Source organism: Herpailurus yagouaroundi, unplaced genomic scaffold (genome assembly GCF_014898765.1).
Source record: "Herpailurus yagouaroundi ecotype Mexico unplaced genomic scaffold, PumYag 77, whole genome shotgun sequence".
NCBI lineage: Eukaryota > Metazoa > Chordata > Mammalia > Carnivora > Felidae > Herpailurus > Herpailurus yagouaroundi.
In genome coordinates this window covers 53,396,891-53,405,545 of record NW_024412388.1, presented here as the reverse complement: position 1 = coordinate 53,405,545, position 8,655 = coordinate 53,396,891, and positions in this window count along the sequence as shown.

Sequence of the window (8,655 nt, the reverse complement as noted above, 5' to 3'; positions counted from 1 at the left end):
CTGGATCACTTGCTCACTCTGGGGAAGTGAGTTCTCATGTTATGAGGCCTCTCAAGCAGCACTAAAGAGAGCTCCTACCAGCAGCCATGTGAGTGAACCATCTGGAAGCAGATCCTCCAGCTCCAGTCAAGCCTTCAGATGATTTTGGTCCTGATTTCAGGGCTGCAACTTCATGAAAGATCCCAAGCCAATGGGATCCCAATGAAGCCATTTTCTAAAGGCTTGATCCACAGAAACTATGTAAAATAATATATGTTTATTGCTTGTTTTAAGTTGCTACGTTTGGGAGTAATTTATTGCACACTAATAGATAAACAGTACAACCTCGGTACTATTTTGTCTTTTGCCTTTAGGAAAAGTCTCAGACATATACAAGGTTTGTGTTTGTAGTGCTTTGGGGCAACTGAAGACTTGTGGGATGAAATGGGCTGGTGAGAGAAAGACTAAGGCAGTAATGGAGAATGTCAGGAGTGGTTAATAGTGGGGAAAAAAGGCTATAGCACATATTGACATGGAAATTATGAACCCCTTGGAAAAATTCAGGCTGAGGAGAATTTCCCCTCTTCTATAGGATGGAGACTTTAGCATCTTATTTAGACTTTTAAGAGTACTGGAGTTATTCCTTTGTAAAAGAGAATAAATCAGCTATAATTGGTATGTAAGAAATAACTCCAAAACTTAGTACATTAACCACCCCTCCTCCAAATTTATTATGTCTCATAAGTCTGTGATTGACTAGGATATTCTACGATTCTGCCTGTGCTCACTCATGCAGTTGTAGTCACTTGGCAATTCAGCTGGGGTAAGTTGGTCTAACTCACATGTCTAGGGTCTCATCTAGGATGGTTGGAAAAGCTGGGGTTGCTGGGACTATCTCCTCATGTGGTCTTTCAGCTGGCACTCTTACAGCCTAGGTGTCTCAGGCTTCCAAGAGGGTAAGCCTGGTAATCTCAGTGTATTCTTCTATTGAGTCCTATTGGTCAGTGCCAGCCACAAGTCCAGATAAGATTCAAGGGGTGGGAGACAGACTCCATTTCTTGATGAAAATATCTATACAGAATTTGTGGCCAATTTTAATCCACTACGGTGATGATGTTTACTTCTTGAAAATTCAAGCAATACAGAGGAATGAAAGGGGCTATAAATCACCCCAAACCTCATCATCCAGAGATAAGAAATGCTAATATTTGATAAACACCATTATTTAAAATGTATCTATATGGGGGTGCCTGGCTGGCTCAGACAGTAGAGCATGCGACTCTTGATCTCAGGGTCAGGAATTCAAGCCCCACCTTGGGCACAGGGCTTACTTAAAACAAACAAACAAACAAACAAACAAACAAACAAACAAACAAATCTATATGCATATAGGTAAGAGGAGGAACAGATGGAATAATGGATGGATGAATGGTTGGATAGCTTGAAAGAAATAACCACTAAGAACTGAAGAGAGCAGAAGTACTAGACTTTCGTGTAGACTGATTATTGCCTTTCTGTGAGGTCTAAAATCTCCTTTTTTTCTGAGATTACATTAATTATTCTGCACTAGGGCCCCCTTTACCCTGCCAGACATGTGTCTCTTTTCAATGCCCAAAAGACAGCACAATCCCTGAAAGATAAAATCCTGATGGACTTGCTTAATCCATTACTGTCCCAAGGTCATATTAAGATAGTGAAAATAAAATAATATAAATCCCTGTTTTGAGAATGAAAGTATTAAATCAGGAATATAATGTCTCTCTTCAAGAATAAAATTGGCCTTAATTGAAGGAAAACTCTGTAGCGAATCACATATATAAAAATACTTGTTTCTAAAGGTACTGTGGTATAAATTGGCTTTTCTGTGCTGATAGAAAAATGAAGAATATAGAATGTTTTATATCCAATTTGCTAAAAAACAAAAACAAAAACACCTCAACTGCTGACTAGTCAGATTGAAGAAGCTCTAAACTAAAATTAAAATTGACTTTTTTTAAAATTGCATATAACAAAGACTCTCCATTGACTTTCTTGATGTTCAATATTAAGCGATAAGACCTTTTTGTTGGCAAGTTGTTTTTCTATTGATCTTATTATTTATCTGACATTTAACCCCCTAGCCTCAGTGTTTGAATACACCTCAAGATTTTGATAAATGTTTTATCTAACTGTATGAAGTCATAAAATATGGCTGGTGAAAAAGTTAATGTTGTTTCACAAAATATACATATTATTAATCATTTCAGGTGTGAATAAACTCGTGATGGATTCACTATGATTTCACTGTCCTGTTTCTTTTTTTCTCATAGCTCTGTGGGTCTTTGTTTTCAGATATAATAATCATAGAATATTTTCTTCTGTTGAGACATTAATTTACTCAGCTGATTCTCCTGGAGTAGTGTTTTATAACAAGCTTGTTAAAAGTGTTTTTGACAGGTTCTAAACCTAACCCCAACATGAAGTCAAGATGGATCAAAACAGATACAGTGTTTGAAGAGACAAAGACTGTCACATAAAAGATAACTTTGATTCTTCTACAATTAAATGGTGGTATGGGTTGGATTAAACACACACTACCCTATAGCCAGTCAAACTCTGGACTGAAACTTAACTGATCTCATGTGGTGCGACGTCAGTCAGAATCCCCTAGTTAAAAAAAAAAAAAAAAGAAATGCATAACATGCACGGTATTGGTGAAGAAATAGTCAATTTGATGTCAACAAATGGACTTGCCTATGCTTCAGATAATTGAGCCATGTGAAATTTGTTCTTTTCTCAAAAACTGTGTGTTTTGTAATAGTGATGGATTTTAATTCAGATTAACTTGTGTCTGAATAGATACAGCTAGTCTGTGAATGTCCACCCCCACCTTTTCTTATGATAATGAAGATCTGGTATCAGTCACCCTGGGCTCGTGTTTCCTACTAGGCAGTTATGGGTACTGTGATCTTGGGCAACTTATTGACCTCTTTTGAGCCTTGGTGTCCTCTAGTAAAATAGGCTATAGTGAGAAATACATACAATAAAAATTTTAGTAACAATTTGTAATATACTACTGAGTTTCTTTCTTTTCAGCATATTTTGCAGACACAAGTAACATAGAAGTTGGAAAGGCTTAGGGGTTTATACATATAAATAAGACATGGACACTACTTCAATGAGCTTACTATCTGAAAGGTAAGAGAACAATGGTGACCAACAGGTAAGAAAACATGACAGTCAACTATCTATATAACTATATAACTTGTCTTTTATCCAAAATTAATAGCTCTGCCTAAAGTAATAAGGATTCTTTTTCCTATGAATAATTTACATAATGATAAAAGATTACTGGATGTGACAAAATGGTAATCGAAAGAGGTGAGTATAAATTAAAAATACAGGGACACCTGGCTGGCTCAGTCTGTAGAGCATGAAACTCTTGATCTCAGGTTTGTGAGTTCAAGCCCCACATTGGGTGTAGAGCTTACTTTAAAAAAAAAAAAAAAAAAAGGACAAATTAAAAATATGAAGGGCTTATTGGTGTGGTGGAAATAGCCCAAAGAGCTGACCTTAACTCAATGTCAGAGACAAAAAACCTCATTCTTTGCAGAGTATATTTGTGAGACTCTGGGCAAATGAAATTCTCTTTGGACCTCAGCTTTCCAAAATAATAATAAAAACAAGCTTTTACTGGGTGCTTACTCTGTGCCAAGCTCAGTGATAAGGGTTTTTCATTCATGAAAAAAAATTCCTCATAGCTACTCTAATTGATAGATACTATTACTTTCCTTATTTTACATCTGAAAAATCTGAGGCTCAGGAAAGTTGTTAAATAACCTGTCTAAGATCACATAGCCAGTAACTACGTTTGCTGTTATTTTCATGAAAGTGACATGACTCCAGATTCTCAGCTCCTACTCCAAACAATAGAGAGTTCAAGATTTCTTTTCCTCTAAATTCCATGTTTCTGAGTGAGGTGAAATGCAATTGGCTCAAGGATTTTCATAACAATATTTTGGAAATTGTGTTGACTTAAGTTTGTGCCCTGGGTCTAAACAGTGGAATGTTCAAATCAGAGATCCCTCTCCTGGTTTCTGTACCCTTTGAACTTGAAACCACATTATTGTCAGGATGGGATCTCAACACGGGTAACTTTGCCCTCAGGTACTTTAAACAACGATGTGTTAATTATGCTCATCTGGATTCTCCGAGGCACTAAATTACTCCCATAGGAAAAATTACTTTCTTTTTAAGGTTATTGAATTACTTACTAGTTCTCTGGCACAAAAATCTACTGAATGATACCCAGATGATTTTCCATAGTCACATCTTGTTGTTATTTTGATCACCATTAATAAAATATTTCTTCCTAGACAGTATTTCAGTGATCCTCACGGGAGTCCCATTAGTGTAGGTGTTGTTAATATTATCCCTATTTTCAGATGAGTAAACTGAGGCCCAGTTTAACAAAGATGACTAAAGACATAATGCCTCCAAGAGGCAATTCACATTGTATGAAAATATTTGAGTTGCCACTAGACTTCCACTCATGCTCACTGCTTTATCTCCCTCCTTTTCCCATGACCCCTTATCACTGTTGGTATAGGAAGTACAGACATATTTGTAACGTCCTATCTGACAGCTTATCCACAAATGCGAAGGGCGTGTGCAGGCGATGTAAATTACATATGCCTGCACACATAAAGCAACGACATAAAGGACATTTAGGTGAGAAAGTGGGGGAATGTCATTAAGAATTTAGTGAAAAAAATAATGAAAATTCTTCAACTCCCTATAGACCAAACAGGCAGTGAGTTAAAATGTTTTCATTTTCAACTGATTGTTCTGGACTTATTACAGACAGCTAAAGTCTCATGAAAACATAAAATGAGTTTATTACATTTTTTGAAAAGTCTCTATCAGATTTCCTTCAGGCTCTAGGCACATGCTAATGATATGGACAAAACCGATTTTGAGCAGAGTTCCCACTAAACAAATGAATGGTGGAGACTAGAAAGTTACATGAAAGACAGCCAACTCTTTCTGCAAAACCACAGCACTACAAAAGCCACAGTGGTAAAAATTGCATGCATCTGGGAGAAAGGTATAAACTAGCATGTTATGGGCAAATCAAGGGGGTTTGAGAAAGGGAGGTGGGTCAGAGATTAAAAGAACTCAAAGGGTGGAGGCAGAACCCGAAAAGAAACCAAAGGAAAAATAAAAGCAAATTCTAAACAGCTCTCCTTACAAATGACTTTCATATGCATGGTAAGAAGTGAACGGAAAGAAAACAAATACCAAGAGATATAATAGACACATTATGTAACAAGGATTACCAAGGGGAGGCTAAAACCAGAAACAGATTCCGAATCATTTGGAGCTGGAAAGTTTATATAAGAGATAGACACAACAGGCTAGGGGAATTATGCCAACATGGGTCAAGGAGGATAGTGTGTCTGAAGGGAGAAAGAATGTCACATAATAAATAAGTTGGCAGTGGGACAAGATATATTTGGATGGAAATAAAAGATAAAAGGAACATAGGACTAATCATAGGAAATTATTATAGACCATCTGGGTCAGATAAAAAGGCAGTTCGGAATGTTTATGCAGATAAGGATGCCCAAGAAAACCGGTATGGTGTGGGACGGCTATGCTAGTATTGTATTACAGCAGCATGATGGATGTACCAGAGTCAGTGGATTCAATTAGAGTTTAGTTTTCGCATACCTTTTGGAGGCCAGAAACCTAGAAAACGGCAAATAGACAAGGATCCAGAATAATTCGGGACAGGCTGTCACCAGATGGCACGCTTTGTAATGTTCAGTGGGGTCTGTGAAGACTTGGTGATTCCACCTTTCTGGTCACGCCAGCACCCTGGTGACCTGCTATAATTTGGCACTGGGCTCATCAACCCCTTGTCCCTTGTCCCATCAGTCTCCTCACAGACCTCTTCCTGCTGCAGCTGCACTTGCTCCTACCCCATTCTTCAAGTCCATGCAGCTGAGTGCCTTCATAAAAACATCACTGGCCATTCCAGCAGCCCCTGGCCACTTGCCTAGTCAGAGGACTTTGGCCTGGTGGTGCTAGCCAGGCAGTTGTGGAGAAAGGGAGCGAAAAAGAGCCAACAGTTGGGATTCCGGCCCACTTACCCTTGGACCCTCTAACTTCAGTGACAACAGCATCAAGCAAATTGCATTTTTTTGTGTGCAGTGACAATCCTGCTGACTTCCTTACAACATGACCAGCATTTTGAAGACTTTAACAGCAGGCTGATAGATTTTTGTTTCTTGATTTAACCTCTTCTGGGCTCCAAAGCCTCTTCTCTAAGTACATATCATACTGTATTATAGATGAATAGGACTGCATTCCACACGGACTTGAACTCCCTAAGGATGGAGACCGAGTCTCTCTCATCTCCCACTTGCCAGAGATTAGCATCCTGTCTCGTAATTATGGATGCTCAGTTACCATGCAGAATGAATGAAATGATTAGGGAGTGACTCAAAGGAATTAATTTTTAAGTATAGGATTTTAGGCAGTTATATTGGCAGTAGGAAAGCTCATTTGTCAAAGTGCTGGCTGGTGGGAGGGAATAAGAAGGGAACGTACTTACTCGGTGTCTTTCAGTTCATACTGTCCTCTTCTGCTCACATGAACACCAGTCCTGGGCATGCCTTTCTGATCCAAGAGTTAAAAGTTCAATCTGTGAAGATTGGAAAGCAAAATATCCCTAAATAGAGCTCCTTGTATATTTTTCTCATCACTTCCACGAGAATGTCAAGATACTTGTGAATCAACTCCTTTGGGTCCCTTGCAACACATAACGGTCTTGCATAGAATTGTGTAGCATTTGTCTTGGTGAAAATGAGTGTATGTATTACAATGATCTCAGCCCTGCTAACAATGTCTTTTAGGCTAGTGGTACCAAAAGGATAATGTATTAAAATCACTTAAGGAATTAGAAAATGAAAAATAACGAGAAAACCCTAAATTCCTGGTTCCAGCCCTGGCCTTACAGTGTCCAGCTTTCTATGGTATAAAGGAAGCTGCATTTTCAATCTTCACCAGTTTCCAAAGCACAGCTTGATTTAGGAGTTACTGTTTTGACCAAATGAATTTCTTAAATAAATAGAAAGCCACTTATTTGGTTTTAAAATATCCCTAGTTAACTTCTATACTATTTTTAGAGACACCAAAAGTCATACATGATAGTTGGAGTTAGTTTTAGTTTAGGGCAATATGTAATAACCTCTCCTCACTGGAACCTTCACCCTTGAAGGAGTAATGAGTCTAATTAGTAACTACAGTTCTTTTAAATGATAATTTTGTCTGTTATGTGGGCAATTACCGAATAAAATTCATTAATATTTAGCTATATCTTCATTCATCCTGTATAATGATAATGATCTATTAGTTCATCTTGCAATAGTGCCAATGGGTAGGGAGGATGTGTACAGGGCGATGTGCCGAACAAATTACCCTCGATAGTAATTGCCAATTCTTTATGTTGTCTGCTTAAGGAATTGCTGGATGTGACAGGACGGTGATTGAGGAAAAAGAGAAACAGGGGAGACAGAGTAGCTGCTTCCAGGTTCTGAATATTCAGAAAGGAGGAGGAGAATATGACCAGTTCCAGAGTTGGTTCCAACAGAAACCACTTGCTCGCAGTTGAGACCCCTTCACTATATTCTGTGAATAAGTAAGTGTGGTACAGAAAGGGGAACGTTAAAAAAAAACAAGATTTAAAAATTTCCAACTCCAACGACTTTGTGTTTCTTCAGGGAGATGTTATGTAGCTATAATTTAAGGTAAAATATAGTTGGTGCTATAGCAGAGGTGAAGACCAAAATTGTTCTAAAAAGGTAAAATTAGCTTACAAGTATACCAAAAAAACTAATGACATAGACTTGCTCCACCAGATACCAAAACATACAAATCAGTATTTGTAGTACATGCTCAAAAATTAGATGAATGGAGCAGAAAGAGAGTCCAGAAAAAGACTCTAGCATATACAGTTATTTAACAAAGAAGGAGATGAAGGAAATCGGTGGTAAAGGGCAACTTTATTCAACAAATAGTTCTTAACACTTTGCAAAGCAGATTGGGATCAAAATGAAGTAGATCTTTCTCTCATATCACCGCTATGATCAAATTATTAAAAATGATAATAATGCTAGTAGGACTGTGGTGAGATGGGTGTTGTCCTATACAGCTAGAACAAACGAGACCAATCTTTCTGGAAAGTATTTTGTAATACGAATTAACAGAGTTTAAAATTTCATAATCTTTTGATTCAGTAGTTTCACTTCTAGTTTTATACACACACACACACTTATATACATGTATACACATGTATACAAACATCTACACAGATGTATATATATATATGTATATATATGTGTATATATGTATATATATATACACACATATATCCCTAAGAATGTGACATTTTAGTTAAAATTTATTTATAAACTGTTCATTATAGTATTATTTATAATAGTAATGGAAGTGGGAAAATAGTGACCAATCAGGAGATTATTAAGTTAGTTATGTTACAAATTATGTTACTTTCATGTAAAGGAATAGAAAGCACTTGCTAAAACACATTTGTTCAAAGTGATTGATTGGTATGGGAACTTGCTTTTTTTGATATATTAGAGATAAAAGGTAGGGTACTATCATCTCAATTAT